We start from the raw sequence: 10,191 nt of genomic DNA, 5'->3' as shown, positions 1-10,191 counted from the left end.
AGACACATCTTCCTCACGTGTAGCCACGTGCCACATACCACCACGGTATACGGACGGAAGACGTGACATAGTTTCCAACCCATCCTAGCCATAGACAAGAGTACCGACCCAACCCCACCTACGGCCGGAACCCCCGGGACAGGTAGGCAGGACTGAGCCCCTAGCAGCAGGACACCGGCCCTGTGCCATGACATCTCGACTACCGGGCCGCAGCTCGTGTAGCCTTCATTTGTCCTAGAGATGTCCATCGACCCCCGACTTCGTCCATCTCCATCCGTGTACTTTTGTTTATAACCAGACTGAGCCACAAACTAAGCCTTACCCACTAGACATGTGGAAGTACGGTAGTGCTTTGCAATAGAGGCCCGAAGACCGGTCCATATATGGCCGAGGTGCTACTATCAAAACCATGCACCCCGAGCCCAGCCTAAAACCATTTTGGGGATTTTGAATAGAGGGGGCGGTGTGAATCCAATTCCACAATAATCAAACCATTCCATAGTGTCCAGGTGATGAGAAAATCCCACAGTCTAGAGTTGTAAAACCACCTAATGTTGCCTAATTAACCAGCGAAGCATCTACCTAAAATCATACTAGTGGTACCATGAGTAGAGTGTCCACTAGTTGGGGTTTTGTTTATTCTAGGGTGAACAAGGAAATAATAACAATAACAATAATAAGGTCATAACAAAGGTAAATAGGCATGGCTAGATAAAACAGTGATAACGCGGGAATTTAAATGAAGCGATAATGCAATAATTTAAATCAAAATAATTTTATAAACTGGGATTCAATATGTTCAAGGATGATGTGACTTGCCTTGCTCGCTTTCCCAAACGTCGGCTTCAACCTCCACGAAGAGCGGATATTCCGAAGCTGCAGCGTCTACACGACCAACGGAAAAGAAAATGCTTTTACTCTAATAAACTCCACATAACAAGCTGAAACAAAAAACAAAAATGGGTTCTTGACTTCTTAAGGAAAAATTAGAGACTTGAACGGTCCAATTCCGAGTTCCAATGGCCAAGTTATGGCCATTTGAAGTTTATATGCTCTTTAAATGAATATTTGCGAATTTCTTCATTTAAATTTTAAATAAAAAAAGGTTTATTGCGTCAGCCGAGGGGAGGGGCGCGCGGACCGGGTCCACGGGAGTGGGGCCCACGCGGCAGCCCCACGGTCGACGATGGACCGGGCGCACCCGGGCTCACACCGGCCGGCGCCGTGGGTCCCACGCGTCAGCCGCACCCGAGGGCGTGGGCGGCTGACGTCCGGGCCCCACGCGGCAGCCGCTCGGTGCGCCCGAAGACGGCCACGCCGGCGCAGCGGCGGGAGGCGGCGCGTGTCACATCCTGATTTTTGTTTCAGGATTTATAAATTATTTAATAAATTATTATTAGAATTTATATTAAATGTTCATTAATTTACAAGTGAAGTTAAATGTGGGAAATAAAATTTCCTAAATATAAAGCATGGTTGGATTTAATTTTTATTAAATTCTCCATGGTTAATTATACTCTCTGGAATATTCTCGGATTTTTCGGAGCTCAATTCCTAATTTTTAATCATACAAAGAGCATTTCAGTAATTACCCACATATTAAATTAATCATTAAATGGTCTAATTGTAATTTTTTTAAGTACTTTGAGTGTCCAAGTATTTTCAGGATTTTTCTTGAAATTATTTGAGCATTGGAAGTATTTTTAATAATTCAAAGATCATTTAAGTGATTATTTTAATTGGGAAAGTAATAAAATCCTCCTCCTCAGCTTGGGCCATTTTCGGCCCATTCCTTCCTTTCCTTCCTCTCTCTTCCGCCGGCCCAACCTGAGCCGCCTCCTCTCCTCTCAGCCCAGCCGGAAAAGTCTACTTGTCCTCCCTGCGCTACTGTTCATCTTCCAACTCAGGCAGAGCCCGAGCCAGCCGTGCCGTGCACAGTGCCGCCGCCTCTTCCTTCCAAATCTCGCCTCCCCGTTGCTCCTTTTTTCCAATTTTGTTGAGGGGAAATATTCCTCTTATCCTCCTCTATCTTTACCCCAAAAATCGGAGCTAATCGTTGAGTATCTTATCCGAATCGAACTCGTTTTCGAGTTTATCTCCAAAACCGAGTTTTTGATTTTCCGGATCGATTTCTTGCGGGAGGAGTCCGATCTCTTCAATCCAAGGCTATAAATAGGACCCCCTAGTCCTCCTCTTTCGTTTGCCCCCTCTCCCGTGATCTCCCGTGCCTCGTAGCGCCGCCGCCACGTGCTCCACCCCGCCGTCGTCGCCGGCCGAGCTCCATCCGCGTCGTGCCGCCGCCTCCGTCGTCGCCGCGGGTCGCCGTCACCGCCGTAAGGTGCGCGGGAGGGTGGAGAAGCCCGGCCGCCTGACCCCCGAAGCCGCTGATCACCGGAGCCCCGTCGCCGCCGTCGACCGAAGCCGCGCCGCCGCTAGACCTAGTCGCCGGCCGTCTTCGTTCGTCGTTTGGTTCGAGGGTGAGTACCGTTGGGTTCGTCTCGTCGTCCTCTACGTGTACATGTCCTCCAAAGTCGCAGCCGACCATCCAATCTCCGGCGAGGTCGCCATCTTGGTCCGGCCATTGATGAGGTCATCATGACGTCATCATCGTTTTTCTTTTTTCTGTTTTTCTAATAGATTAAATCTTCGGAAATTCATAACTAAATCATCGTAACTCGGTTTTGAGTGGTTCAAGTTGCTAAATTCATCTAAAATCATCTACATGTTTGTTTACTTTATATGTACTGTTTATTTGGTTTTTATTAGTCTTTTTCTTCGTTTTGCGTGTTAGCTTGTCGTTTCCGTCGTTGCGAAGGTTCGTGATTGCGCCGGAAGTATTCAAGAAGATTAATTGAAGACCGATTATTGCAAGGCAAGTCACACAGATCCTAAACACAATCCTTTGAGCATGTTGATCCTATATTTAAATTCTCTATTTATTTCAACTGTGTATTTATTTTCGAATGTCACCGGGTGGTGTGAACTTATTCCTTTGTTATGGCCAATTTGCATTGATTACTTTATTCCTTGATACCTTGGGTTATTATAACTTGACTAGTTGGGCTTTATATATTGGTTCAGCTAGATATTAGTTATGATTGCTTAGCCATGCTTAGAAACATTAGCACACTATTGGGATAACTTATGACTCACTATTATTTAAGGATGGCTTAATGATAGTTCACGATGGTTAATCGTGATTGGTTAATTAATTACTTGCCAACTAAAACTTGATAGTGGTGGGTTGTGAGCACATGGTTTTGAGAGTCGTGCTCATGACAATTAAGGACCGGTTCGCGAGCTACTATTGTGAAACATTAATCGTGCCAACCACAAGCCAGCGTGGGCAACGGCTTTACCTTTCGTATAGCATGGTTCATTGCAGAGCACAAGACTGAGAAGTGGCGGAGATAAGCCCACGGGGGTCGCTGGGGAGTCCATGCCTCTGGTTATTGAGGGGGTGATTATGATCCAGGAAAGGTGCGCTGTAGTGGATTGTGTTGTGCAAGGGGTATTGTCACAGCCCCTTTCCGAGGTACCGTGGTGGTACTGAGGCACATGGTGACATGATGTGGGGCTGTGTCTTGTGGGTACAGTGGTACACCTCTGGCCAGAGTAAAACTATTCGAATAGCCGTGCCCGCGGTTATGGGCGGGTTGAGCAATGTTTTTCGTGATTAGTCTCACACCTCTCACAATAATTATGGATGTTATACCTGGTAATAATTTGCTTAGCTCCTGGTTTAGAGTTAGATCTGTACAGCCGGGTATGGTTGTTCAGGATGGTTGGGCCTGTGCAGCATGGGTGTGCTGTTCAGTGTTGATTAAAATTTTTAATTAATTACTCTACTGTTTTACTACTCTTAACTCTTTGCTAAATGCTGCTTTTGCAAATGAGCCTATATTATGCCATCCTTTGGTATCCTTGTGCACTTGCATATTTGCTGTGTGGCTTGTTGAGTATGTCATATGCTCACCTTGCAATAATCAATCAACCTCAGTTGAAGAAAAAGGATCCAGAAGGAGAAGACGTTTGGCTTATACCCCAGTTGAGCTGCCTGTGGGAGTGGAGCCGGAGCTTCGCTAGACCGTAATTCCGCTGCAGTTTTCTTTTCTTTTGTAAGTATGTAACGCTATTATTGATGATTATGTATATTAAATTGTCAGTTTGTGTACCTCGGCTGATTCCTGGATGAGGGTTCTATGCACAAATTAGTTCGGAAATTACTAGTGAATTTCTGGGCGTGCCCTAGGCACGGCGGAGCGGCGGCCGAGAGAGGGGAGGGAAAGGGGGAAACGAAGCGGCGGTCCACGGCTCACCCCGGGTCGACGGCGACGACGGAAACGGCGACCGGAGCGGAGGAAGGTGGCGGCGTGGCTCGGGTGGACGGGGTCGACGGTGCTCCGGCGGTCGGCGACCGAAACGGAGAGGTGGACGAGGTCGGCGAGGATGCGGCGAAGCCGAAGGAGGCGGCGCCGAGGTGGGAGGTGGTCCGGGGCGACGACAGCGGCGGACCGGAGCTCGGCGGCGACGGCGGAGAGAGAGCGACGGCGCGAGCTCGATTCCGGCGGGGAGAGAGGGCGGTGAGTGGCGGAAACAGTGGTGGGGAGCTCGGGGAGGGTTTATATAGGGTTGGGAGTAAGAGAGGGCGGCCGGAGGAGGGGGGAATGGGCGCGGGAGACCCGGCCGCCATTAATGGCGCCGGCGAGGTTAGGGGAGAGGTTTCCAAACGAATCCGAGGGAGAGAGGGAGGGAAAAATGGGGGGAAAGGGGGAGGGGATCCCGGGGAATAATTCCCCCCACTTTATTGCGCGCGAGGACGGCGGGAGGCGGCGGGATTCGCGGCGGCGGCGGCGCTAGGGCGCGGGCGAGGCGGCAGGAGCGGCGGGAGGAAGGGGATGACGGGTTGGCCCCACCGGTCAGCAAGGGTGGCGGGCGTGCCCGGCCGTCAGCGGCGCGCGCGCGGGGAGGAGGCCGAATGGGCCGCGGGGAGAGGAGAGGGAGGGGGAAGGAGATGGGCCGAGCCGGCCTAAGAGGGAGAGGGAGGGAAAAGGGACTTTTTAGAGCTTTTCTTTTTATAAAACCATTTTAACTTTGTTTATTTCTTAATAATTATTATTTGTGCTCTGAAAATTCCACTAAAATTTATTTACGCATTTTAGACTTTTAGGAAATATACAAAAATCCTCCAAGCCTTATTTGACTTTTAACTTTGCACATTTTAATTGTTGGAGGCTTTCACACGGATTTTAATTATTCTAGGCATAATTTAGAGGATGTATTTTAGAGTCGTTTTGGGACGTGACACTTTTCCAGGCTAGCGCTTACACATGTTTTATAGTTGCAAAACCTAACTATAATAATCCGCAAATCTCCATATAACAGCATTAAACTTCGGATGACCATGTCTTGGTCATACGAGCTCTGAATCGAGCCGTTCAAGTCTCTTAATGTTTGTTATAACTTAAAGAACCATGTGCTTTGTTTTAATGTGTTGTTATTGCTTCTTTATAGGCTTGTAGTTTTGCTTGTGTGCTTCGCGTAGCTTTCGTCGTTCCGGAGGTTCCCGAAGTGTGGTTCATGGTCGTCGCCGAAGGTTCGGAAGGCCGTTCTCTCTGAGCAAGGCAAGTCACATCATCCTTGAGCATATTGAATCCCAGTTTATAAAATTATTTTGATTTAAATTAATGCATTATCGCTTTATTTGAATTCCCGCGTTACCACTGTTTTATTTAGCATTACCTATTAATCCTTGTTATAGCCTTATTATTGCAATTGTTATTATCACCTTGCTTACCCTAGGCAAATAAAACCCCAACTAGTGGGTACTCGATTAATGGTTCCACTAGTATGAATTTAGGTACATGCTTCGCTGATTAATTAGGCAACATTAGGTGGTTTTATAACTTAGACTTTGGGAATACTCATATCACGTGGACACTATGGAATGGTTGGCTTATGGTGGAATTGGACATACCCCTCTCTTCCTCTTTCAAAACCCCTAAAACCTGTTTTCCGGTGGGGTTTGGGTGCATGCCAGTTGTGGGAAGTAGCACCCCGGCCAATATAAGGATTAAGCTCGGGCCTCTGTTGCAAAGCACTACCGTACTAACCACATGTCTAATGGGTAAGGCTTAACTCGGTGCTCAGTCTAGTCCTGAACAAAAGGACACGGATAGAGATGGATGAAGTCGTTGCGACGATGGATATCTCTGAGGCAAATGAAGGCTACGCGAGCTGCGGCTCGGTAATCGAGATGTCTAGGCAAATGAAGGCTACACGGGTCGGTGCCCATTAGTCGAGATGCCATGGCACTGGACTAGTACACGGGTGGTCTCACCCCTATGCGTGTGGCGCACCCAGTCTAGATCCTGTTGCTAGGGGCTCAATCCTGGCCTGCCTGTCCCGGGATACCGACCGTAGGCAGGGTTGGGTCGGTGCTTTTGTTCACGGCTAGGATGGGTAAAAGGGTTATGTCACGTTTTTTATGATGGGTTCCAATTGCAATGGAATGCAGAGTAAAGGCGTGTCTTGTGGGTAAAGATGTACACCTCTGATCAGAGTATAATCTATTCGAATAGCCGTGCCCTCGGATATGGGCAAGCCTAGCAATGTACCCAAGTTAGTGGTTTAATTCTTAAAATTTGCTTAACAACTAAAATATGGAATGGTTGGCCTGGGTTGGCTTGGGACGAGCTGGGACCCAGGTCGGGTTGCCAGTTCGGTCTGAATCATCGTAGGCCTTGGGTTAAGGCAGGTTCGTGTGGGTCCACAGCCTTGATTAATAATATTGTGTAGCTCTAGGATCGTGTTTACAAAATAGCTTTGGGCAACTAAATGACTTTTAAATGCTGTTTACTACAAAACTTAACCCCTATATTATTACCCCTTGTACCCCCTTGCATTAATCATGCATCTGCCGGTGTGGCTTGCTGAGTACTGTGGTTGTACTCATTCTTGCTCTATCTTTCCCCCCTTCAGTAAGAGAAGCTTTGGAGAAGAAGTCCTAGGTGGAGTCCTGGCTTATACCTCAGTTGAGCGCCTGTGAAGATGGAGCCGTAGGCCCACTAGTCCGCTGCTGTTTATTTTTGATTGTCAGGCCTTAAGTGCCTTTGTAATAATGTAAATATTATCGATATAATAAAGATGTGCCTTTTGTATCATGTTTGTGTGGTGTACCCCGGCTTTTCCTGGGACGGGGATTAATACACTAGCGTTCGGGAAAAGTTAATTTTCCCGGTCGCGACAGCCGCCAGCCCATTTTCCTCTCCCTCCCCGCTGGGCCGGCTGAAGGCCACGGCCCAGCTGGCCGCCCGAGCCCCCCTCCTCTCTCCCGGGGTCGCCGATAGGTAGGGCCCACCAGTCGGGTCCTCCCCCAACCACCAACCACTGCCGCGCATCCCGCAACCGCCGCCGCCCCCTCGCTCCTGTGCCTCCCGGGCCACGTTGCCCACGTCGTCGCCCGTGCCAGCGCCGAAACGGCCGGGATTCAATTTTGAATCCCACCGGCCACGCCCACTCACCCCCTCCCCACTACTCCGGTGAAATCAGGCCGCTCCCGGCCACGTCCGAGCCCCCTTTGCCCTATTTAAGCATCCCCGCTCTCCCCTCTCTCTTTTTCTGCATTTCGCCGAGCTCTCTCGTGCCCTCTATCGCCCTAGCGCCGTCACCCTCCTCTCCGCCGCCGCTGCCACCGCTCCGGTAGCCGCTAGCCGCCGCTAGCTGCCGCGCCGAGCCGCACCGTCGCCGTCGTCGGGTTCGCAAACCCGAGGGCCACGCCGTCCTCCTCTCCGCCACCGCTTTCCGCCACGGGAACCCCGTTCGCACCACGCGCCGGTGAGCTCCGCCTTCGGCCGGCGTCCTCACCCTCTTCCATCTTCCTCTCTCTCTCTCTAACCCCTTTCTTCGTGTTCGCTAGGTGGTTCCGGAGCTCGTCCCGCTGCCGTCATCGCCCTCAGTCGCTCGCCGTCGCCTATCGCCGTCGGTGAACCACCTCCTCCCCTTTCTCCCTCTCTCCCGCACCGCTTGGCCGCCACGCCGCCGCCTAGCCGCTTAGCCGCCGCTGTCGCTGTCCACGTCGCCGCGTCGCCACCGCCCACCGCCACCGGCCGGTCGCCGCCTTGCACCGCCGCTGCGTAGAGCCGTGCTGCCGTGCGCCATGGCCGCCGGGCCGGCTTGAGCCACCCGTGCGCGCCGGCCACGCGCTCCCACCGCCGTCCGATCTACCCAACCCCGCCGCACGCGTGGCTGCCACATGGCCGCCACGTGTGCGCCGCGTCGGCGCCACGTGTGCACCACGTGGTGCGCCGCTCCTTCCCCGGTCCGTGGACCCGGTCCACCGCGGACCCCCCCGAGTCACTGCCATGTGGGGCCCGCATGTTGGCGCTGCCCTCTCTCTCCCCGGGATTTTAATTATTGCGCAATAAATCAATTAAGGATTTTTCTGTTTATAGTAAAAACACAGTGAATCTTCTAAAATTCAATTCTAATTCATCCGAGCTCCGTTTGAGCCTATTCAAGTCTCAGTAAATCAAGAAAAATGCATTGAATCCATTAAAAATGGTTTTGTTCTCTGTTTCAGTAGTCTTATAGCCTGTTTGTATTATTTGCTTTGTATGTCGCTTAGATTCCGGCTCTCCCGACGCTCCGTTGTACTTTGAAATAGTCGCCGAGGTTCCTCCAGCAGCAGAGCAAGGCAAGTCATGCTTGTCACTTGAACATGTTGATCCTATATTGCAAATGCTCTACCGTTTTCCCTTAAATACTGCATTGTTTTATAATGATACTATGGGATGTTTACCTACTGTTACAGCCATGCTACTTTTGTACCATGCTCCTTTGTTAGCTTGGGATATAACATGACTAGAGATTGGACTAGGGATTGCTTAGCCATGCTTAGTTCAACTAGCACACCGTGGGGGAAATCACATTAATGCATAGTCTTCACGTTCTAGTGTTGGTTTTGGATTAAAGCCACCGTCCTGGTGTTAGTCAATTAAAATATACCATATGGTGGGCTGTGGGTGCATGGTTTTGATGGTCGCGCCCATGGCACTTAAGGACCGGTTCGCGGGAAACCCTAGAAGAATTCCTCGTACTTACCACAAGCCAGCATGGGCAACGGCTGGGCTTGTAGTGTAGCTTTCCTCTAGTTGACGCATCCAGGCAAGGGTGGGCGTGATGGAGCGGGGCGGGCCCTACGACGGCCTCTGTCGCTTCTGGATTCACCTAGGACGAGAGGGGACTGCCCGTTGCCCGCTGGGGATGGGGGTGAAACCTGAGGTGTGGTGTGTTTGGCTAGAGGGGGTTATGTGAAGGGTCCTGTCACGGCCTCTTTCCGGTATGTTGTGGTGGCATGTCGGCGCACGGAAACGTGTCGTGGGACTGTGTCTTGTGGGTATAGTTGTACACCTCTGATCAGAGTAAAACTATTCGAATAGCTGTGCCCGCAGTTATGGGCGGTCAACCAGATTCACCGTGATTAGTCTCACCCTAGTCTAGTCTAATGGAATTGATTAGTTCAGGTGGATGGTTGGGCCTGTCGCAGCGTGGTGTAGCGTTGGACAGTGGATGGTTAATATTGAGTAATTATTACAACTGTTTTACAGCTTTCAACTACCGTCTTTAAAATGCTCGCTTTATGCTAATGAAACGCTCTAGCTATTCTTTGATTATACCCTACATCATACCCTCTATTCCGGTATGACTTGCTGAGTACGGTGGTTGTACTCAGTCTTGCTCTATTTTCCCCAAAACCCCCAGAGTTTGAGTACGTGTCAGATGGTGGGTTCTCCGAGGAGTAGGCTTCGCTTGTGCCATCCAGGATGCCTGTGGAGTGGTGTTCCCGCTGCAGTCCAAGTAAAAGCTTAGCTCCAGTTATCTTTTAATTTTCCGCTGCATTTATGTAAGACTTTTATGATGTTTGTAAGACGTGGATCTGTATGTCAACTTTGTCGTTTGTGTACCCCGGCCGGTCCTGGATGGGGGTTTTAATGCACATTCTGCTTGGAATTCTATTCAGAAATTTCTGGGCGTGACAGTGCCTAGACGACGTCTCCAAGGAGAGAAGCAACGAAAGCACCATTGCCACCGTCTGTCAAGGTCTCAAAGAGTAGCCGAAACTGGGCTTTCGCCCGGTAGCTACACTTGAGGTGGTGAGACGGCACGACAACACCCTCAAGAGGAGAATGA

The 10,191-nt window shown here is 50.3% G+C and overlaps 1 long non-coding RNA gene across 2 annotated transcripts; it reads left to right on the top strand.

Moving 5' to 3' along the window:
* Nucleotides 1-1,855: 1,855 nt before the first annotated feature.
* Nucleotides 1,856-7,163, top strand: LOC136357187 (uncharacterized). 2 transcript variants are annotated; one of them, XR_010742361.1, is made up of 5 exons: nucleotides 1,856-2,477; nucleotides 2,792-2,872; nucleotides 4,001-4,118; nucleotides 5,515-5,624; nucleotides 6,982-7,163. It is a non-coding gene; the product is annotated as an uncharacterized lncRNA (long non-coding RNA). The 2 variants fall into 2 exon arrangements; XR_010742362.1 differs by having other exon boundaries at nucleotides 4,001-4,122.
* Nucleotides 7,164-10,191: the final 3,028 nt, after the last annotated feature.

Source organism: Oryza sativa, chromosome 7 (assembly GCF_034140825.1).
Source record: "Oryza sativa Japonica Group chromosome 7, ASM3414082v1".
NCBI lineage: Eukaryota > Viridiplantae > Streptophyta > Magnoliopsida > Poales > Poaceae > Oryza > Oryza sativa.
The sequence above is the reverse complement of the archived record's forward strand: the minus strand, read 5'-3'. Positions and strand labels throughout refer to the sequence as shown.